Raw genomic sequence first — 23,893 nt, forward strand, 5'->3', positions numbered from 1 at the left:
CTTGGGGGAGCGAGGCGGGTGGCAATCCATGCTGTGGCTGCAGGCGGCGAGCTGCCTGCTGACCACATTGCGGCCTCCAGGATGGCGGATGCCCGGGTTTGGCCTCGACCGTCCCTTCTTAGCTGCTAGACGCCTGTGCTCTGGACTGTTGGCATTAGGGCCATGCACCGGGGGAATTCACCAACTGAGGGTGGCGCTGGCCATGGACTGCGTGCCATGTAAAGATGGCAAAACTTGGGAGGCGGTCTAACACTGGTGGTGGAGACCCTTGAGTCACCCACTTGCAACATGATCTGATGCACAATCGGAGGGAGGCACCAGCCACTTGGACATAGTTGGTGATCCATAGCTGACAGGATCTGCTGCGAAAGTGTCGGAAACTATTGTCAGCCTGCATGGAGCACCTCAGCCCACCTGCAACTGGCCTACAGAGGTAGCCTGAATGGTGAAGAGACAGGCTGCTGGACCCAATAGACACCACAACTGTTGCGGCCCAGCAGGGGGCCTTCATTATTCCAAACTGTGACTACTGGAGGTCACCTTACTGGAGCATAAGAACAATAGTTACTTGCCTGTAATCGGTGGTTCTCCAGTATTGGTGTCTTTCATAGATTCACATGCCTGAATCATTCCCCGTCGTCGGAGTGGGAGTCCAACGGTACATAAAAAAGCAATAATTATGCATATAATAACTAAAAAACCTTGGTAACCTAAAACCAGGAAGTAAAGTAGCATAAGCTACAAAGAAAAAACTTCCACACCTATGACAATCACAGTCATTATGTACAGTCCAAACTGCAGCCAATCAGGCGACAGCACCCACCAGAATGTTCTCCTCAGAGGCTCAGGCTCTCAGATTTTCTCGCACAGGAGTGAACCAATACATAATAGCCTAAAAGCCTCTGAGGGGAGGTGGGCGGGTTGCATGTGAATCTATGAAAGACACCAATACTGGAGAACCACAGATTACAGGTAAGTAACTATTGTTCTTCTCCAGTATTTAGGGTGTCTTTCATAGATTCACATGCCTGAATCAGAGTAGCTAGCAGTACGTAACATAATGCTCATAAGACGCTGTTTTTGTATCATAGTCAATACACATTATCAAAAGGTATAACTATAGATAAATACGTGTGTGTTTCAACATATGCAGAACAATTTCAAGATATAGAAATAGTATGGAATAAGCGTCTTATAGAAAAGCATAGTGGAGGAGGGAGAACTGAGGCTCACCTTATTTGAAAAGATCGCGGTGAACAGCTTGTCCCAATGATGCATCTGCATCGGTTGCGGCTTCCAAACAGTAGTGCCTGGTAAAAGTGTGTCTGTTGGACCATGTTGCTGCTCTACAGATCTGGTGAAGAGGCAAACTGGCAAAAAGAGCTGTGGATGAAGAAATTGCTCTTGTAGAGTGCGCTCTTGGGGTTGCAATGGTCTTCCCGCTTGACCATGGCATGAGCAAATTGCAGCAGAGATCCAACGAGCAATGGTTGCTTTTGAGACCGAATGTCCTTGGCGCGGTTTGCCATATGCCACAAACAGTTGGTCTGATTTGCGTATTGGTGCTGTCCGTTGTAAGTAGAACTTGAGACATCTTTTGATGTCAAGGGAATGCCAAGCCCTTTCTGCAGCGGTGAGCGGATTTGGGAAAAAAGTCTTTAAAATTATAGTAAAATTATAGGTTCATTAAGGTGGAAATCCGCAGGGACTTTTGGCATGAACTTTGGGCTAGTGCGCAGCACTACAGATTTCGATGTAAATAGTAGAAAAAGTGGATGAATAATGAACGCTTGGAGGTCACTAACTCTCCTTGATGTTAGAGCCAATAACAAGGAAACTTTCCAAGAAAGGAAATTTAAGTCCACCTTGTGAATAGGTTCGAAAGGGTGCCGCATTAGTTGTGTAAGTACTATATTAAGGTGCCAAGAAGGGGGTGGACGTCGAATAGGGGGGAACATCCGGAACAACCCCTTGAAGAATTGTTGAATTACTCTATTTGAATAAAGAGAGTTAACACCATCCTGCCGAAACCTTGAAATTGCTGCCAAGAACACCTTTGGAGTAGAATGGGAGAGGCCGGATCTGGCTAATTGAAGAAAGAATGGTAGAATTTGTTCTGGTCTTGCCTGAATAGGGTGGATATTGGCAGATTGACACCACATGCAAAACCTCTTCCATTTTAGTTTGTAAGTTTTAATCGTAGCAGGTGCTCGAGCATTAGCTAAAACCTCCTGACAGTCCGGAGGAATATCTAGGTGTGCGAATTCAAGGTGTTGAGGAGCCCTGCCGCTAATCTCAGCGATAATGGGTCCGGGTGACAGATTTGTCCGTTCTGGATGGACAGAAGGTTCGGAATTGGTCGGAACTGGATGGGCTTGCACTCCGAGAGGAGGAGAAGTTCCGTAAACCAGTACTGGCGAGGCCACCTGGGAGCGATGAGTATCATGCGGCAAGGTTGTTTATTGATCTTGCGCAGAACTCGTGGAACCAACGGAATTGGTGGAAAAGCGTAGGCATATATCTGTGACCAATTCATCAAAAACGCATTTCCGAGTGAGTCTTTGTGGGGAACCCAACTTGCAAAGGATGGGCATTTGCGGTTCTGGCTGGTTGCAAACAGGTCTAGATCGGGATGCCCCCATGCTCGAAACACCTTGTTTAGGGATGGTTGATGTAGTTCCCACTCGTGGTTTGATGTTGTGGACCTGCTGAGGGAATCCGCCAGAACATTGGAGACTCCTGGGACATGAATGGCTTTGAGGCTGATTTTGTGACGAATCGCCCAATCCCAAATCTCTTGTGCTTGCTGAGATAATAGGGCTGACTTTGTCCCGCCTTGTTTGCTCAAGAAATGCATACTTGTCGTATTGTCCGTTCATATTAGTACGGATGTTCCTTTGATGATGGTTCGAAACGATTTTAGAGCCAAGAAAATGGCTCGTAACTCTAGAAGGTTGATATGCCACCTCTTTTGTTCTAAAGGCCACCTGCCGTTGACTGTCATCCCTTGAAGGTGCGCCCCCCCATCCCTCGAGGGAAGCATCTGTGGTTATGGTGAAATCCGGCATTTCGACTAGAAATGCACATCCTTCTCTTAAGTTCTCCATCTTGCTCCACCAATGAAAGGTTTCCTGCATCCGAAGAGTGATGCGAACGATGTCCTCGAACAATCCCGAAACGTGGAGCCACTGAAGGTTGAGTTCCTCCTGCAGTGGCCTCATTCTGTAACGGCAGTTGGGAATCAGAGGAATGCAAGAAGAAATCATTCCTAGGAAGGACTTGTACAAACGGACTGAAACGCACTCTTTTGACAGCAAGGAGCGCGCGAGATTACAGATTTTGATTTGTCTTTCTTTTGAGACAAAGGCGTGGGTCAGTTTTGTGTTCAGTGTTGCTCCTAGAAAGGTCTTTCTCTGTGATGGAGTCAGATGAGACTTTTCGAAATTTATGGAAAGACCCAGAGACTGGAAAAGTAGCATACACTTCTGAACATGTTCGGATGTTGTTTTGAAAGAATTCGCCTTGATGAGGCAGTCGTCTAAGTATGGGAACATTTGAATGCCCTGCAGGTGAAGGTGTGCGGTCACTGGCGCTATGACCTTTGTAAATACCAGGGGTGCTGAACGGAGCCCAAATGGGAGGACTCTGAATTGAAAGTCTCTGCCAGCCACTCTGAACCGTAGAAATTTTCTGTGTCTGGGAAGGATCAGCACATGAAAATAAGCATCTTGAAGGTCGAGGGTGGCTATGTGATCCCCCGCCGAAAGCAATTGTAGAATTTCTTGAAGTGTTAACATTCGGAAGGATAGCTTCTTTAAGAATTTGTTGAGGGCGCGAAGGTCGAGAATAGGGCGCCATTCTCCCGACTTTTTTCGGATGAGGAAAAATCTCGAATAAAATCCTGTTCCTCTTTGTAACAGAGGGACTTTTTCGATTGCTCCCTTCCGAATCATCAGATTTATTTGGGAAAAAAGCTCCTTGAGATGAGCAGGAGGTGGTCCTTTGGTAGGAGAGTTTGGGGAAATCTTTGTGAACTCCAGAGCATGGCCTCTGGCTACTATATCCAAAACCCACTTGTCTGTAGTAATTCTGGACCAGTTTGAGTAAAAGTGAGATATTCTTCCTCCAATTCTTGAATGGGGCGACGGCAGAAATGGTGGCAGTTGGCTGACCTCATTGTTTTTTATTGGACTCCCTTCCACGAAAGGATTGCTTCCTTCTTGACTGCGAATAAGAGTTACCTCGCTGTCCATAAGATTGCTGTCTGTAGTTTTGGAATCTTTGATTAGTTTGGGAGGTTTGATAAGAACGTTGTTGATTATATCCTCCCCTGTTGGAGAAGGATCCACGTCCTTTGGCACCACGAAAAGACGACTTACGAAACTGCAGGCTACCAAGAGACCTCGCCGTCTCTGTATCTTTTTTAATAGCCTGAAGGGCCTCATCAACATGTTGTCCGAACAGAGATTCTCCATCGAACGGCATAATGATGATCTGTGTTTGGACCTCTTGACGGAAAGATGTTGACTTCAACCAACCTTGTCTCCTCAATACAGCTGCACCCGCCAATTGTCTAAAACCAGTGGATGTCACATCCATGGCTGCGTCGATGATTTCAGCCAAGTTATATTCTCCCTCCTGCAAAATCTTCAGGGCTTCGGACTTGGAAGGCTCCGACAGCATGTTAATGTAGGGGGAGATGTCGGACCACATTTGTCGATCATATCTCCCTAATATGGCTAGGGAATTTGCAGCCCGAACCGTCATCGCAGCCATCGTGGAGACCTTTTTTCCAATTGAATCCAACCGTCTGCCATCCCTGTCAGGCGGAGCTTATATAGGTGACGAGGGGTTCCTGGACAGTCTCTGCGCCGCTTGGGGGATGACAGAGTCAGCTTTAGGCTGACCGATGAGGCATGCCGGTGAATCGCTTATTGCCTTATACTTTTTGTCCAACCGAGGCAAGACTGCTGGAAGAGAATTTGGTGTCGCCATGATTTTTAAGCCTTCCTTCCAGATAAAATTCTATTATTGGAATTGTCCTGATCTGCTTTCGCGGTTGGTCCTTAAAATCGTAAAGAAAGCAGTCATCTTTCTTTGCCTCCATAGGGATGAGGAATCTCTTTGTTGCCCTCTCCATAAGGAGATGAAAACTTCCGATATCCACCGGAGGAGAGTCCACAGGGGCCGGAGCAGACGGTGACGGAGTTTGGATTTGGTATTCATCCCACTCCGACAGCACTGACTGGTCATCCACCTCTCCCTCTTCCCTGTCATCATCTGTTGTATTTGCATCATGGGAATGACGAGATGGCAGTGGAGAAGGTGGTCTGGGAGATTGGAAGGAGGTTATGGGAACCCTTGGCATAGGCGTAGATGGAAGAGACTCCGCCGATTCCGATGGAGGAAAGCGTCGATAATAGTCCTGCAACAGATATTGCAAATTGTTCAGCAATTCCAAGGGCATTTGTGCTGAATGAACTGTGACAGGAGGTGGAGTTTGAGGCTCAGTACCTGGTTCTTCCTCCTGGTCGTCATCCTGGTATTTAATAAATAGCTCTGATGGACTCCTTGCAGTGCGTAATCTGTCATCCTCTCCAGATTCATCCTCCTTATCTTCCTCTTCCGAATCTAATAACTGTTCTGGCGGCTTCAATGGTGACAGCGCCAGGACACCTCCGGGTATTTGTTGCGCTCTATAAATATCATTAACAACAGGGCTTCCAATGAGGAGCCACGACGTTGTAGTAGAGAAGCCGCCGTCGAAGGCTGGAATGATGAAGCAGTTGCCGATGTTGCAGTCCAAACCTGTAAATCTGTACAGGAAGACAAGAGAGGCGTCAACGAGGTGGCGGCAATAGGATGTGCGCCGATGAGGAAGCTGTCTTCGACGACGAGGCAATTTTCGTCGACGAGATGTTAGTCGTCGACGAGGCAATCTTCGTCGACAAAGAGGTCGACGACAAAGAGGCAATCTTCGTCGACAAGGCAATTTTCGTCGACGACGAGTCAGTCTTCGTCGACCAGGCAGCCGTCGACGACACGGCAGTCTTCCTCGACGAGGTGGCTGTCGACGAGGTGGCTGTCGACGAGGTGGCCATCGACGCAGCAGTCGCTGATGAGATCTTCTTTGTCCTTACCGTAGACGGAGCGGAGACGAGAGATGTAATCTCCTTCGTCGACGAGATGGGTCTAACAGCCACGGAGACCAGCTTCGACAGAGATGAAGCCGATGTCATAATCATCTTCGGTCTCGGAGACGAAAATGTAACCGTCGATGTTGATGTAGTGTCGATGATGATAATCGTCGACGAAGGAGCCGTCGACGACGGCATTGTTTGCTGAGGTAATTCCTTGTCAGGAAGTCGTTTAGATGCCAGAGACTTTCCTGTCTTCCTCGGGGACGTAGCAGGCTTAGACTTGGAAGGTGGAGAAGCCTTCTTTGAAGAAGTAGTAGAAGGAAAGCCAGAGCCTTTAGCAGGCTGAACCTTTCTCAACACCTTTGCCCCAGGAGATGATAGGTCTTCTTCAGCCATCCTCTTTCTGGAAGATACAGACGACCCAGAGGCTGCACTTTCCACCTCAGATAAAGGGTTATCCTTGTCCTTAATCTTCTGTAGCCACAGAAGTAGGCGCCCTTCTCTATCCCTGAGAGTTTTCTGAGGGAAGGTCCTGCAGATCTTACAATCCCTCACCTCATGTTCCGGAAAGAGGCAGTAGATACACTTCTTGTGAGGATCTTCAGAGAATAGCCGGAGCTTCCCACAGGATTCACAAGGCCTAAAGAGAGACCTTTTAGAAGTTGACATCATGAAGTAAGCAAAAAAACTGAAAAAACTGTGAAGTACTGAGCAGGGCTCAGGGAGATTCCCTTCACACGACGTGCGGTAGAAAATCTGAGAGCCTGAGCCTCTGAGGAGAACATTCTGGTGGGTGCTGTCACCTGATTGGCTGCAGTTTGGACTGTACATAATGACTGTGATAGTCATAGGTGTGGAAGTTTTTTCTTTGTAGCTTAGGCTACTTTACTTCCTGGTTTTAGGTTACTAAAGTTTTGTTAGTTATTATATGCATAATTATTGCTTTTTTATGTACCGTGGGACTCCCACTCCGACGACGGGGAATGATTCAGGCATGTGAATCTATGAAAGACACCCTAAATACTGGAGAAAGGGTAAATTCCCCATCTTTCTTTGCCTGAAGACTGCAGTGCAAGGTGTCACCCCTCAGGCGGCTGCCTGCGGAACTGTAGCACTTCAAGTAACAACAGTGAGATGGATACGGAACCCAAGATACCCATAACATTCGCAGACTTGCTTTTAGGTGAAGCGTTGACCGTAAATCAGTGGTTGAATCAGGACCCAGAGACCACCAACCACCCCCTTGCACCTCTAACTGCGTCTTCCTGTGGACCACTGTATTGCTAAGAGGGATATCACTTACCCAGGAAAGGTGGGTGTCATGGACCGCACAAAAACCAGCCAAGGACGCATCATCAGGGGATCACTTGGACACCCCATGCAAGCTGCAGGGTAAAAGATGCACATTGCCCCCGTGACCCCACAGATCAATTGGACCTAATACTAAATGCTGGGAATGCCTTGCGTAAGGTCCTGGAGTGCAAGAAAGACAAGTGTATGTGGGCCTGGGAATACTCTGGGACAACCATTGCAAACTGACGGACAGGGTGAAGCGCAACACATACGCTCTTGAGGAGTTGGGGCCCATTGTTTGAAGGCTTAAGGACAAGGTAGTCAACCTTCTCCACTGAGGGGTCCTACTGGACCGCCGGGCTGAAGATGCCACGGGACGGAGCCGCTTGGAAAAATGTTAAGGTAGTTGGACTGCCTGAGAAAGTGGAGGGATGGTTGCCTTTCTTGAGTCCTGGCTGGCTAGAGAGGTTGCCCCTGAGGTCCTCACATCGTTCTTTGCCCTGGAGAGGGCACAGAGTCCTTGCAAAATCCCTTCTGCCCGGGGCACTACCGCATCCTGTGGTGGCACACCTGCTGAATTACAGAGACAGAGATATGATCTTGCAAATAGCCCAAGAGGATCGGCAAATCATATCGAAAACACCTCGGTGGCCATCTTCCCAGATAATACGATGGCTGTCCAGCAGTGGCGGGCCTTGTTCCTTGCTGTTAAAAAGGAACTGCCAGAGGCTGGAGTCTGCTATATGCTTCTATACCCCTGCCTGCCTCAAAGTCATGGTGGACAGACAGGCTACTTTCCTTGAGGATCCGCCACCAGAATGGGACTGGCTGAAGACTTATAAAGGTAGCCTTGACAAAATATGAAGTCTCAAACTGCCTAGGTTGAAATGCCACTGTCAGGGGCACCGAGAGGGCACAGGTAGTGCACGCCCGACAAGGAGCCAGATGGTGCAAGAAAGGGTGGCGGTGCTGGATGTGGCATCCTCTCTGGAGATGTTGCTAAAGAGCCCCTCACGCTACCTGGATCCATCTCTTCCTAGGAGAGCCTGGACTCTGCTACTCTCCCTGAGGATGTTGCGCCTGGAACTCAAATAATCTCCAAGTTGGCAGATGATCTCTAACCTTGGACACACTGTGTTTCCCCTTTGCCCTCTTCATCTATCCCTGGCCTGTTGGGAGTTGAGGTCTCTGCTGTGTAACACTGTATATGGAGGTTGAAATTTACCAGCTGGCTGAGGGCACACGTCATTTTATACCGCTGGGGTAGACCGGCTCCACCCACTTTGATCCAATGTTATTTTACTGTTACAGGAGAGCAGGAGAGACCTCTAAAGTAGCTGCTGCGACAGCCACCCCTCATGATAAAAACCTTCACATGACACAATGGTATTGGGGTTTGGTCTCAACAGCTATAATGTTTTAATTTTTGTTCTGGCCGGAGAGCCGTTGCTACTTCGGCCTGGGGTGAAGGAGTTATGAATTGTTATTTTTGTTTACGCCCTGTGCTCAAGTATGTCTGTCTGCCTGGTTGTGTGCTGCTTGGAGAGGGCGAGGAGGGGGGAGGCAGGGCCAAGAGGAAGAGGTGCAATGGGGAAGGGACAGCCCTGTCACACATGCTGGCATGGCGAGAATGATGCATTCCTTAGCTGGGATGTCCATGGGATGGGGTCTGTAGACAAACAATACAAAATCCTGCACTTCCTAAAGCGTAGGGGGAGTTAGAGAAGCCCACCTGCAGAAAGCACATTTGACAGGGCCAGAGGTGCCTAAGTTACAGAGGTGCCTGAGGGGTTGCATACATGTGATGAGATACTCTGGCTTCTCTGGGGGAGTGCTGGTTTGGGTTCAATCAGGGGTCCCTCTAGAAGTCTCAAAGACACATGTGGATGAGGAGGGCCGGTACATCAGCATAGAGGGAAGTCTAAATGGCCACCACATAGGTATTTGCAGCAACTACGCCCCAAATGTGGACCTGCCGCAGTTCCAAGAAAATCTCTCCAGGATCCTTACACATGAACCCGATATCCATACAATGCTGGGGTGACTAAAACTGTGTTGGAAATGCTGGCTTTGACTGCTTCATCCCTCCATTAGCTGATTCCCCAGCAACAAGGTTAGAACAGAGCTACATGTAGTGGGTGTGACATTGACCCTTCTGGATGCATGAGCAGAGAAGAATCCAGGCCGTAGGAATTTCCCTTCTTTTCCTCGGTCCACAACTTGCATGTCTGCCTGGACAAAGTATTGGGCTCGGTGGGACTTTTTGCCATGTGAGGCGCACTGAATATCTAGGTTACACGATATCAGACCACAATCCGTGGGGGAGGGCACGCATCATCCATCCTTACTGAGAGGCTGTCCCCCAGTTTCCTGTATGAGCACACCTTCAGGGACCCGCTGGGGGATAGGATTACAGATTACTTAGCTAGAAATCAGCACACTACTTCCCATACGAACACTGAAAGGATGCCTTTAAATCTTTGATGTGAGGGCACTGCTTCAGTCAGTCAGTGGGCATGGAGTATTCGCTCCACACTGAGTTGCCCATTCTGGAGTGAGAAATCCAGTGTCTGGAAACTGCAGCTCTGGTTTGGCCTGAGAAATGCAACCCCTGCGGGAAGAGCGGGTGAAGCATTCTGTGATATTGGTGAAGCTTCACTCCTTTTGCCACCGAAACACACTGCGACCGCACACGCGGAGAGAGGATGCGCGGGCAGGTTGTTGTCTTGGCTGACCCACCAGGAAGTCAGGGGAAACCCCATTACTCAAGTCACCACACCAACAGGAGAAATGATCTTCTCTCAAACCGACATGCATTAAATCTTTATGGGACACTATCGCAAGCTCTATGAGACTGGTGACCCCATTGCTAATGCTGTGAAATTCCTATTAGTTGCTAATGAAATCTTGGGCTGATTCCTTGATAGGGTGCAGCTGCGACAGCTACTAGAAGTGGAGCAGGAGGGACTGGAAGCCCCCGTCTTGTAGGCGGAAATCGAAAAAGGCCATTAAGGGTCTGGCACAAAGCAAAACTACAAGGATGGACCGCTTCCCAGTCAAATTTTATCAGACTTATTCCCCATGGCTCATTCCTAGACTGGAAGAAATGTATGCTAAAGCTCTGGAGTGGGGTCAACTCCCGGACACAATTAGAGAGGCACTGATTGTTTCAGTCGCTAAGCCCGTCTGCGACATTGCTAACACAAAGGCATGTCGCCCTCTTTATGTGCTGAACTTAGACTATAAAATACTTAGCAAAATTCAGGCAAAACGGCTGCAACCCCACCTAGCTCCGTTGGTACCAGAGAACCAAAATAGTTTCATCCCCAAACACAACACATCCCACAATATCGGGTGCCTGCATCGCATGCTGGATGAAATGGATAAGGCCTTCAACACCCTTAGCTGGGATTACCTGTGAGTGGTAATGACTAGAATGTCATTGAGAGAAGGCTGGGACAAATGAGTTGAACTGCTCGATGCCAGCACGCGGATGCGCATACACATCGACAAGTGCATTTCTGATATCTTTGAGGTATGCTGGGGCACGAGGCAGGGGTGCCCCCTCTCTCCCATGCTCAATGCGTTAGCAGTCAAACCGTTTGCTTGCCTCCTGCGACTAGAGGGCCAAGTCAGGGGTATCACATGATGGGGAGCACATTTGCTCCTTTTATGCAGACGACATGTTGATCTTTTTTAGGAATCCCTAAGCGGGAGTCCCATGAAATGTCACGTTGCTGGATTACTTCGGACTGGTCTCTGGCCTCAGCACTAATTGGAAGAAATCCTATGCCTTAACAGTCTCAAAGGAATGCACGCAGCCCCCAGAGCCAGTGGAAACCCTTGGCCTACAATGGGAGCCCTCAAGTACTTATTGATTAGAATATATTACTCTGATGCTAACCTTTGAGAAGGCAAACTTGGACGTGCACTGAGGGGTCTCGGGGCAGCGCCGCCTTTCGGCGATCATTACAGCTTCCTGCCACGGCCCGAATAGTGCTGACCAAAATGGTGATTCTGCCCAAATTCCTTTACTACTTTCTGAACCTCCCAATCTGGATCCCAGGAGCCTGGTTCCATTCTCTGAATGCCTTGCTTAGGGAACTGATTTGAGATGGTCAGCTAGCCTCAGTGTCACCGAGCACCCTTCAGAGACCCACGTCTATGGGTGGCCTAGGTGTCCCAGATTATGAACTGTACTATCTTGCTGCACAGCTACAGTGGATCGCCAACTGATTGGCGGTGCTTCACTGGGCAGAATTGGAAGAGTTCAAGGCTCCGATTAAGGAGGGAGAGCTCCTGACACTGCTGTTGAGGGTTAAGCTCAAACCCCATCTTAAGCTGTGCCTGCTCTGCGTTTCCATTCACTGCTGGAGGGGGGGTGCATTGCCGGGTGGGTACTGCCATTCCTATGCCAACTGTAAGCAGGGGGTACTTTACTGCCCAGTATATGGCACCTTGGACGGAGGGGGGGGGGGTGGGGGTGAGGTGGAGACACTGGGGGACTGCTACATAGAGCGCTCCTTCTGCACCCTAGAACCCTAGAAGAGCTGATGGACAAATATAACTTACCTGGTGCCCAATAGATCATCTATGGGGTGCTGACTGGTGCCCTTAAAATGTCCCAGTCTCCTGGAACCAGAACCTCCATTCCATTACCTTCTTTAAACTTTGCTTACCTTTGGCATGGGCAGACACCTGGTCTGTTGGTTGTATAAAACTGCACTACACATGGGGAGAGATGATGTTATGTTTGGTACTTGTTGCAATGTTTTATAGGTTATGGTGCTTTAAATGTTTCATTCTAGTGTAGGAAGGTGGATATCTGACTATGGTTACCCCCAACTTTTTGCCTAGTGTCTAGCTGGTTTTTCGACTTAGTTGGCCTGAGATCCTGCCATTCAGGGTCTCAGTCTGTCTGCTCTCTTTAAAATGGACTCCATGTACCTTAGGTACATACACAATTGGTAAGGATCACCTTATTGGACTCTGTACAGTGTACCCTAGGTACCCAGGGCATAGGTGTACCCTAGGCCTCCCAGGGGCTGCAGCATGTATTACGCCACCCCTGGTCTGGCTTCCCAATCAGACACAACTGGCTGATCACTCAGCTGGGGCAAGGTCGTGTAATCACCCCTTGCTTAGGTGTAGTATTCTTATACCTACCTTATATATAGACACATGTGTACCTATCAGTCACTCCTATGGCAGGCCTTAACAATCCTGGAGGCAGAGTGCTTGGTAACATGTGAGATGGTGCTCTAGCATGAGCTGAGCCTGTCTGCAGCTTTCGGAACCATGTCCTTATAGCTGTTCTATGATATAGCCTACCATATACTCTTAAAGTGCCTTATAATCTTAAACGGTTATGGTAACTATGGTTTGGCTTTATCAAAACATGTCGTGTAAGGTGTCTAACACTTTGGAATAATACCCCCATACCATTTCTGGTGATGAGGATATTATTCCCCCCTTCTAGAGGGAGAAGACATGTTGTAACCTACTTACCCGGTTAAAGTTAACCAGAGCCCCAGCATCACAAAATGGATACTGCTGCCACGACACAAGTCTGACCTCCTGCTGCTGGGAGTGATCCCGGCACGGGAGGCTTGGACAATAGGTTTCCTGCCTTGGGAGGTGCGAGCACCACCCCAGACAGGCCTTAGTGTATTGGGGCAGGGAGGGATGAAAGAAACGAGACACTGCCTGGGGCACACAAGGTGTCCCATGCATAGTCCAGTTCAAACCAGTGCTGGGGCACTGCAGCCCCAGTCCTGGCGCGAAACTGGACAAAGGGAAGGGGGTGTAACCATCCCCCTCCCAGGTCCCACCCATAAGGCGTGACCTAGCAGGCAACCCAGCCCCCCAGATTAGTATAAGTGTGGTAGCTGTGCCCCAGGAGATTAGATTATCCTGAACCTACAACTTGAACAGAAACTCTGGACCTTCGACATTCGACGAAAGAAGAAGACTGAAGAATCTCCCTTGTGGCCAAGGAGTGGCTACCCTGTGCAAACAGGCACCATCAAGAGACTTACCCTTTGCTTTGCTGAAGTTCTACGAGGGACCGACTGCAGAGCCCGACCAGAGCCTTGACTTCCAGACTTCTCCGACCCTGATGCACATCCACAGCCGAGCTGAGATCCGTGGAGGCGACGAGAGACGTGGGACCGGCTACCTGGGAAAAGTGGAGAGTATCTTCCAGCGCAGCTTCTGAGGCACCCTCGAAGTTGTGCACCGGGGATTGAGAAGCCCCAACCCCAAGCACCATCTGCACCGAAGATCAGCCCCCCACACTCCACGAGTCCTGCGTGGGGCCCTTCTGTGTTTTCCTGCTTGCCGCGTCTGTCCGGTTGCATGCCGGTTGGCTATCGGCCTTTGCGACGACACACCTTTGAATTTCCACTGCTGGTTTGGCTCCTCCAGACTGGCTCCTGCTCCTCTGCAAAAGAGAAGCACCCCAGACCTTCCTGGTCTGCACCAGAAGCAAGTCCTCCATTCTTCGTGGGTTCCGCTTGCCAAGGCTTGGTGAGTCCTAGTTCGACTTCGACGCTGCCGACAGCAAGAGCCTTCGTGGGACAGCTCGCCTCCTGGTCCTGGTCGTCCTCGACGTCTCCTGGTACCTGTGGCTGCTGCGACAAGCTTCACCTCTTCACCTGCATCTTCACGACATCGCCTGGTTCCTTCCTGGTTCCACGTGGTCACTGGCTAGTGACCCAGACTCTGTCCCTTCTGCTTACAGGTATCCTTCCTTCTTGATCCCGGCCTTGGGATCCACCGGACACTCTTCACTAACTGCCTGTCAGCAACCTTCCTTCAGGCATCCATAGAAGTCCACGACGAAACCCGACGCAAGTTCACACCTATGAACCTGCAGCCCGTGGGTTAGGTAACTTGGGTACTCCGGTGCTCACAAGGGTATTGACTATCCTAGGGTCTAGTTTCCGAGTCTCGACTTTCTAGCTATACCAGAAGTGTCCTAAAACTGCTTATTTCTAACTGCTAGTGATTCTATCGACTTTTACGCATTACGCGTGAGTGTTTCCACTCTGCACCTGAATCCCGTGGGCCTCCCACTTCCTAACTGTTGGTAGTGTAGTGTAGCCCCAGCGATTCCCTAGGCCTAGGCCTATTCTATTTCCGTGACAGTGGTCCTCATACCACTTCTTTAGTATATGGTTTGCGTGGCCCCTAGGGCCTAACTGTATTACTTACCTGTGTGACTTAATGTATGCTTAAATAAGACTGTGTTGTACTTACCTCGAATCTCATAAAGAGTGCTGAGGATTTGACTAGAATAAATACACTTTATTTTATATATATATCTGTTGTTGTGTCCTTTCATTTGGTATTCAAGGGATTATATCTGGTATAACAGCTGGCTTCACATGCCATTCAGAGTTTAGCCTAAGACTGCTCTTGTCCATGCTACCACTAGGATAGCTGGTCTATAAGGTTGACTTTACAACCAATCACCATAAGGGTTGTTTGGACTGATATAAGGTGTACACTAGAACTAGTGACATCATACATCAGGCCAACTTCTCACATCTCGTGTATGTTCTAAGGTTGCTATGGGATGCCTCATAGAGGTGTTCCTTTACTGGCAGTTGTATGCTGGCTGTAATGGGAACACCAACGCTACTTATGTGCTCTGAATAAAGTATCTACTTTATTGTGAATCGACCTATTGGCGAGTTATTTCTGGATTACAACAGATGGCGACGATTGGCCAGCAAGTAATGAAATGAGCGCAGAGTGAAGACAGCGTTGGTAAAAGAGCTCACGATGTGTTAAGGAATCGACCTAACATGATAAATACTAGAAGAAGGGAACTAAGCTGATCGAACAGAGGACGAAAGCACTAACAGTAAGGATATCGCTGTTAAGAGTGCAACTATTGTTGGAGCGCTAGTTCCGTGTGCATTCAAGCTTGAAACGAGAAATATGTCTGGAGCGGGGGAGCGACGGATGTAACTTGACTCCTGTATCAGGGAGGTGATTCATCAAATGGAGGCAGGTTCTGTTGTGGTTTTATGGTTTTTACCATTATAACAAATTGGATTTTAACAAACTGTGAGCACAGCGGTTACCTGGATTTCATATAATCACATCAGCGCGTGGCGGGGAAGTTCCATAAGAAGAGTCTGACGAACGTCTTTGTGCCAGTGTTCTCATGCAACAGTGATGATGATTCTACAAGCGTAAGGAATCACTGGAACGCAGGCGTCGAAACGTAGGGACGTACTCACGCAAGGGGTGCGGCCATATTTGTTTTGTGGTTACCAAGGAGACGAACTCTTCGTCGAAAGAGCAGAGATTTATCACGCACACATCGTTTCTTTCGTGTTCAAGCCCAGATCGAGAATATTGGAACTAACATTCATCTTATAGGAATACCGGAGGCAATTTTTAAGGAATTTATGATACGAGGGTGTTTTCTTTTATGAGTGAAAAGATTCTTAGATATTACTTCTGTTAAAAAAAAAAGTTCTTGTTACCAATGTTTTCCTTGACAGGTTTAAAGTAGAACAACAGGAAATCAGACTGATAGTGAGAATTTGACCACTAGAAAAAAAAAAAATCATTATACGGTATTGTCAATAATACGCATACGTGATATTATTAGTTTGAATTGAATTCAATAATACAGTATAATGGATAATGCTAATATAATAGCACCACCATTGTTTCTACAACAACCTGGTGATCCTCCTATTGAGTGGGATGAGTGGATAGAAATATTTGAGAATTATATAGAAGCTCTTGATGGTAAAGACTTCAGTGCATCAAGGAAAAAGGCCCTATTATTAAGTACATTAGGAAAGGAGGGGCAACATGCTTTTACATTTTTGCCAGTTGGGGTGGATGCAGAAGGAAGGGCGATAGCAAATGTATATTTGGAAGCGAATGAAAGACTAAAGAAACAATATGCTAAGGAGATAAACATAGTAATGTGTAGGCATACATTTTTATACGCAGCCACAGAAGTGTGATGAAACTATTGATCAGTTTGTAACACGCTTACGAGAGTTGTCTCTAAATTGTCAATTTGGTGGCATGAGGGAAGAGATGATCCGAGATCAATTTATAGTACAATGTCGAAACAAAAAAATGCAAGAAAGATTATGGGCGGCAAAGAATCCCACATTGTCAAACGCTATTGATATAGCTAAGCTGGTGGAGCAATCCGAGACATGTATGAAGGAGATGGAAAAGAAAGAGAATTCTGCAGCAGTAACGTACATAGATAAAGATGACGTGGCAGCACTGGGCGTCATTAAAAATACGGATGTGAATGGGAAGAAGGGTGTATATGGGAAAAAATACACTAATAACTCTAGTTCGAATTCAGATACCAGTAAGTCATATGAAAGAATGTGTACTAGGTGTGGAAGCACATACCATACTGCAGATTATAAAAAGTGTTATGCCATCGACAAAGAGTGTAAGAAATGTGGCCGTAAAGGTCATTTTTATAAGATGTGTAAAAACATACAAACCTAAGGTATCAGTTGTGCAAAGCGAGGTAGGAAATATTACATCATTATGTGAAGTGGAAGGGGTAAATAAAATTTTGTGTGTGGATGAAGAAAACGTGGTAGATCCAGTAGGAAGGAGATCAAGACCCAAAGCAATATTCACAGTCCTTGGAAAAGAAGTTGAATTAATGGTGGATTCGGGTTCGTTCTGGACAATCATTCCTCATGCATTGTTCGAACAGAATTGGCCTGATGAAAAATTACTCCCAAAAGACATCAACCCTGGAGGGTACCAAGGGAAAAAAATAGATATTATAGGATTCATGGTGGCGGATATGCATTTCCACGATAGATGTGCAAGGGGGAAAGTGTATGTGGCCCACAGTGGACCACCTATATTGGGATGGGCACATCAGTATGACCTACACATAATCTTAAACCCAAGGGCTGAACACCAAGTGATGGTGGTGGATGAGATCACAACCAACACAATTATTGAAGGAATGAGCAATATATTTTCAGATAAGATTGGTGAACTGAAAGGTTATGTTCACAAGATTGTATTAAAACCTGATGCAGTACCAATGCAACATAAGGTTGGGAAAGTGCCTATTATTGCTAGGCAGGAGGTTAAACGAATGCTATGTGAAATGGTGGAACAGGGTATTATAGAGCAGATTGAGACATCAAGATGGATTTCACCCGTTGTCATCACAGGCAAACCTGATGGTAGTTACAGGTTCTGTGTGGACTTGCGCACTCTATATCAAAATATTGTGGTTGATAATTACCCGTTACCAAATATAAATGAACTTATCCTATCTTTGAAAGGAGGGAGATATTTTTCAAAACTAGATCTACGCAGTGCGTACCACCAAATAAAACTACATGCAGAATCAAAACCATTGACGGCATTCATCACGACAGAGGGGATTTTTCAGTTCACTAGGATGCCATTTGAGTTGGCATCCGCTGCTGGGGTATTCCAACGAATGATGGGTTCAGTTTTGAAAGATACAAAGAATGTTGTTTATTTTCAGGATGATGTTTTGGTATTTGGGGAAACAAAATAATGCCATGATTTGGTTTTAAAGGAGGTGTTGTACAAAATGGATAATGCAGGTTTAACACTTAAAAAAGAGAAGTGTTAATTTGCTGTGGAAGAGGTGGAGTACCTAGGTTACACCTTGTCGTGTGACTGTATCAAACCAAAACGTGATCTGGTTGAGGCCATAAGAAAGGCTCCAGCCCATCAGACAAGGACCAGCTTAGACCTTTCTTAGGACTCATTGAGTACTATGCAAAATTTGTACATAATTTTGCGGAAAAGACAGAGAAAATTAAAATACTTCTAAGGAAGGGATACAAATTTACCTGGGACATAGAACAACAAAGAGCTTTTGATATGATTAAAAAAGAGATTTGTGAGGCGAAGATTCTAACCCCATTTGACACTAAATTAAAATCAGTCCTTACGGTAGATGCTAGTGCGGTGGGTATAGGGGCTGTATTGGCACAAGTACACACATCTGGCGTCAAAACAGTGGCATTTGCTTCAAGGTCCCTTACTAATTCTGAAAGGGATTACTCGGTAATTGAAAGAGAGGCTTTGGCAGCAGCTTGGGGTGCTGAATATTTTCGTATGTATTTGTGGGGTTTTCAGTTTATTTTACAGACGGATCACAAACCTCTTATCAAGATCTTATCTCCTGGTGCGGCAGGCAAGGGATCAGCAAGGTTGGCTAGACTTGCAGCTCGTTTACAAGAATATCTGTACAGAGTTGAGTATATTCCAGGATGGAAAAATTGTCAAGCTGATGGGTTGTCTAGACTACCTTTACCTTGGAATTAAGTTGATAAAATGAAGGTTGAAGCATTCCAATACGAAGGTGCAGTTGCAACAGTTGATGAGTTAGTGGAATTATGTAATGGAGCCATAAATAGGAATCAGTGGAATGATGGTATGTTAAAGGATGAGGTCCTTCAGGCAGTTAAAGATTTAATTATTAAGGGAAATAGGAGGGAAAGTACACTTCCGATTGGTGTGAGACCTTTTGTGAAAGTTTTGGAAGAGCTTTTCATGTTTGATAAAGAAGGTAACATCATAATGAAGGATGACAAATTCATCCCTCCACAAGGTTTGAGATTTTCTTTGTTCAAATTGGCCCATGAGGGTCATATGGGGCAAACACTCACAAAGAAAAGGTTAAGGGAGCATTTTTGGTGGCCTGCAATGGATCAACAGGTGTCTGATTGGGTTGAGAGGTGTGCCGAGTGTGTAGAGAGTGAAAAAAGACTAAAGGTAGGCAATCAACATGATGTAGGTAAGATAGATGTTCCAGGGTTACATTGGCATTCTATTTGTCTTGACTTTATTGGCCCGTTTGTTGGTTTGAATGCAGAACTAAGATTTGGAATAGTCATTGTTGATGTGATGTCCAAATGGTTAATTGTTGAATTTGTAAGGGAAATCACTACAAAAAATACTATTAGAGTTTTGTCTAACATTTTCAAAGAAGAAGGATACCCTGTTAGGTTAATTACTGATAATGGCACGCAATTGACTTCTGTGGAAATGACTTCTTATTTGAAGTCATGTGGAATAGTACACACTAGAACATCTTTTTACAACCCACAGGAAAATGGAGTTGTGGAAAGAGCAAATCGCATGGTGAAAGGAGTTATCCAAATGGCAATAGTAAATAGTAAAGATGTGAAATCCATGGTCAATGATTTGGTGTGGGCATATCGCACAACAGTGAATACGGTGTCTGGAAAGGTTCCGTTTGCTGTCATGAGAGGGCGTCCTGCCAGTACCAAATGAATCCCAGCATGGATGAAGGAGTGTATTGGCTTAGCCAATTTGGACTATGACAAAGTGGAGGAGGGTAAAACATCTCCACATAGTACTTCTATAAGACCCAATGATTGGGTAAAGGTTAAGCCTGGACAGATTGGGGCTGGGTTTACCAAATTTTGGGGTCCGTATAAAGTAAAAAATGTGCACAGTAGGCATGTTACACTATATAATGGAGAGAATTGGAATTTAAGGAGAGTTGCTCTTTACAAGAAAGATGCCATTCAGGGAAAGGATGAGAGAGGTAAGCAGGATAGCAATCTAAATCCTTATCTTTTCATCAGTGACGAAGAAATATGTAAAAATCGACCCTCTGTTGTTAGTGAGGACCGGGGTGATGGTGTCAATAATAGAATGTTACCGCAGAGATCTAGGTGCCCACCAAGGTATCTACAAGATTATGTATGTGGTGATAGATAAGTTGTTTAATCTGCTTGTTCCCTAATGTTGTAGCTCATATTATGTACTTTGTATGGTGATTGGGAAAAGAGATAAAGGGAAGAGGATATGTTATGTTTGGTACTTGTTGCAATGTTTTATAGGTTATGGTGCTTTAAATGTTTCATTCTAGTGTATGTTCTAAGGTTGCTATGGGATGCCTCATAGAGGTGTTCCTTTACTGGCAGTTGTATGCTGGCTGTAATGGGAACACCAACGCTACTTATGTGCTCTGAATAAAGTATATACTTTATTGTGAATCGACCTATTGGCGAGTTATTTCTGGATTACAACAGATGACCTGCCAATTTTGAAGGAGGTCTGTATTGGTAGATCCTTCACTGTAAAGGTGTGGAGTCAGACATTGGAGTGCACCTACACCTACACATGTAGCACAAGATTTAAGTACACCCAATTCAACTACTTGCACTGTGCATACCTCACACCACATAGATTGAATGTCAGCTGTATACCATGGAGGGAAGTTGCCACAGATGCACCCTAAATGATGCAGGCTTCCTACACATGGTGTGGGGCTGCCCAATAATACATTGCTTCTGGCACCAGGTCATGAATGACCAGCAGCATTTATTAGGTTAGCACCATTTTGATACATAAAAATATGCCTTCTAGGACTATATACCTGGAAACCTGAGAAAAAAGGTGGGAATAAGTTCCTAAACCTGGCATTGAGGGTTGCCCGCAGGGACATTGACCGCCACTGGAAATTGCCTCATGGCCCCCCATAACCGGTGGAGAATAAAAGTGGGAAAATGGACAACTGCTGAAGGCACAGCACTACGCACTGAGGAGTACAGGGGGTATGAAGAAGACCATTTGCAAATTTATGGACAGAGGTGGTAACATGCCTCCTTGAATACAACCCTAAATACAAAAGACACAGACCAATAATGACCACTTCTTAGCAGGGAAAGTACTGGAGCTGCATCTTACCCTGATCCCCCTACCAGGGCTTTGACCCCAAGGACTGTTGAGCTGAAGTGCCCAGCGGGAATGCTTGCCTAGAACTGCTGCCCCTCATGGTGTGTGCCCTCCCCAGGTCTTTCTCCGGCCGCAACCAAGAGCATCTCAATAGCTGTCGGTAATCGCTACCATTGCTGAAACTAAGCAGTTTTCATCTGTTTGTTAAGAACTATGATGTTAGGTTTCTGTAGTTTCCTACATGGTGAAGATTATTAATACACTGCTGGCCCGATTCACACAACTAACTTAAAACAAAATCCTAAACTTACTACCATTTTGGTATTCACAGAAGGCACTTACTCATTATTGTATTCACAGAAGGCACTTACTCATTTTGGTAGTCACAGAAGGCACTTACTCATTTTGGTATTCACAAAAGGCACTTACTCATTGATGAGTAAGTGCCTTCTATGAATACCAAAATGAGTAACTTACTCCAAGCTTTATACTAATCAAACATTGGATGCCCAGGGAAATATGTTACATGAGGCTGTTGTGGAGTCTACACCTATTTTTCAGGACTGTGGATTGAATTTTACCTTGTGTGAGGTTAAACTGGCTATATCGGCCAGTCTAGGGGGTAAGGCGCCGGGGCCGGATGGTATCCCGGTCGACCTTTTTAAGAATAATATGGATTTATGGGGACCACTTTTAACATTACTTTTTAATGCATGTTGTTCTTGTGGGTTTTTATCATCCTGGTATGAATCTACCATAGTCCCTATTTTTAAAAAGGGTGACAGATCGAATCCGGCCTGCTATCGTCCAATTTCATTATTGGATTCTACCGTTAAAATCATTGGACGTGTGGTCTTGGACAGATTACATGCGTGGGCTGAAGATCATTCTATTCTAAGCGACCTGCAATACGGCTTCCGTAAGGGTCTAGGAACAATCGACCAGGGTCTAAATCTACATATTCTTTTAGACAAATACATCAAAGCTAAAAAGGAAAAGCTGTACTTGACTTTTGTTGATTTAACCTCAGCATTCGATTGTGTAGTTCATGAAAAGCTTTGGCAGATTTTAGAGGGGCTGGGGGTGGATAATCACATTATTTTATTTTTAAGGCAGCTATACTCGGGAGCGAAGGCAAGGGTTCGTTTTGGACAAGGGGGAGATTGCACTAAGCACTTTAGGGTTTCTAGAGGAGTACGGCAAGGCTGTGTCCTTGCCCCATTCCTATTTTCTTTATATATAAATAATCTAGAAGGTGTCTTAGTAAAGGAGTGCAGGGACCTACCGATGGTAGCCACACGACCTATCCCTGCACTCCTTTATGCTGACGATGCGGTCCTGATGGCACGCACTCCCGTTGCTCTTCAAAGGGTAGTAACCTCTTTTACAGATTTCATGACCAATCTGGGCCTCACAATTAATTGCTCAAAAACATTTTCTATGAAATGTGGGATTGGGACTATCAAAAAGAAAAATTCTGTCTATATTAATACTAGGGCCATAGAGTGTACGGAAACCTTCTCATACTTGGGGATTTTATTTGATCACTCAGGTTCTTGGAGCAGGGCCATTAAAGAAAGACGGTTGTTGTTCAGCAAATCACTGATGGCCCTAACCAATTTCAGTAGGAAATTGGGTAGACGCTCTCCGGGTGAACTGCTACGAATCTATAGAGCTTCATGTGTGGCGATTGCCACTTATGGGGCTGGTATCTGGGGATACGCCAATGTTAATTCTTTACAATTGGCAGAAAACATCTTCCTCAGGTATCTTTTAGCAGTACCAGAGAGTACGTCAACTTTTATTTGTCACACTGAATTGGGTCTGCCGTATATCGGGGATGTGATTAAGATACAGCCTGTTCTCTTGTGGCATAGGGTTTGGATGACCGAAGAATCTGCTTTTAATCGCCAAGTTTTAAAGGATGTATTGGGTATTGATGGGACAAAACATATAAGATGGTTGAAATACGTCAAATCTTTCTTGATTCAAATAGGCCATGCTGAATATTATAATGACCCACCCACTATGTGTAGGGTATCAAGGAAGGATCTTAAAAATATTTGCTTGCTATACATGAATGAAGTCAGATTTTCAAGCGAGATGGCCAAGACTTCCGTGGTAGCACACCATCTTACCTTGACTTCGATAAATGCCCAACCATATATTCTGTTAACTACTAGGGATTATGACAGGTTTCTGTTGACACGATTTAGACTAGACATTTTGCATCGATCTTTGAGTTTCCCAGAGGTAAATGATTGGTCTAGAATACTCTGTAATTGTCCATGTGATGATATATCAGCCCAGTCATCTATTCACATTATGTTTTTTTGTACATTTTATTCAAAACCTAGGAAAACATGGATTATTCCTGTTTTAAAAAAACTGGGTCTGAGACAATGTCGACCAGCATTTTTGGCTTTGCAGTATTTGGACAACGTTTATGTTATTGCCTCTGTAACCGTGTTTTTAAAAAATGTTTTTAGATATCGTAAGTCAATTGTGATGTCTTAACGAAGTTTTTTATCTGCATCTATTGATTTTTTATCCATTTACTGTAAAAATTTGTGGAATTTTGGTGTAATATTTTAATTGTGCTTTTATGGTTATTTTTTAATAACCGAATAAAGTTCATTTGAATTGAATTGAGTAACTTACTCATTTTGAGTAACTTACTCATTTTGGTATTCACAGAAGGCACTTACTCATTGATGAGTAAGTGCCTTCTGTGAATACCA

The sequence above is a fragment of the Triturus cristatus genome, chromosome 4_2, assembly GCF_964204655.1.
Source record: "Triturus cristatus chromosome 4_2, aTriCri1.1, whole genome shotgun sequence".
Lineage (NCBI taxonomy): Eukaryota > Metazoa > Chordata > Amphibia > Caudata > Salamandridae > Triturus > Triturus cristatus.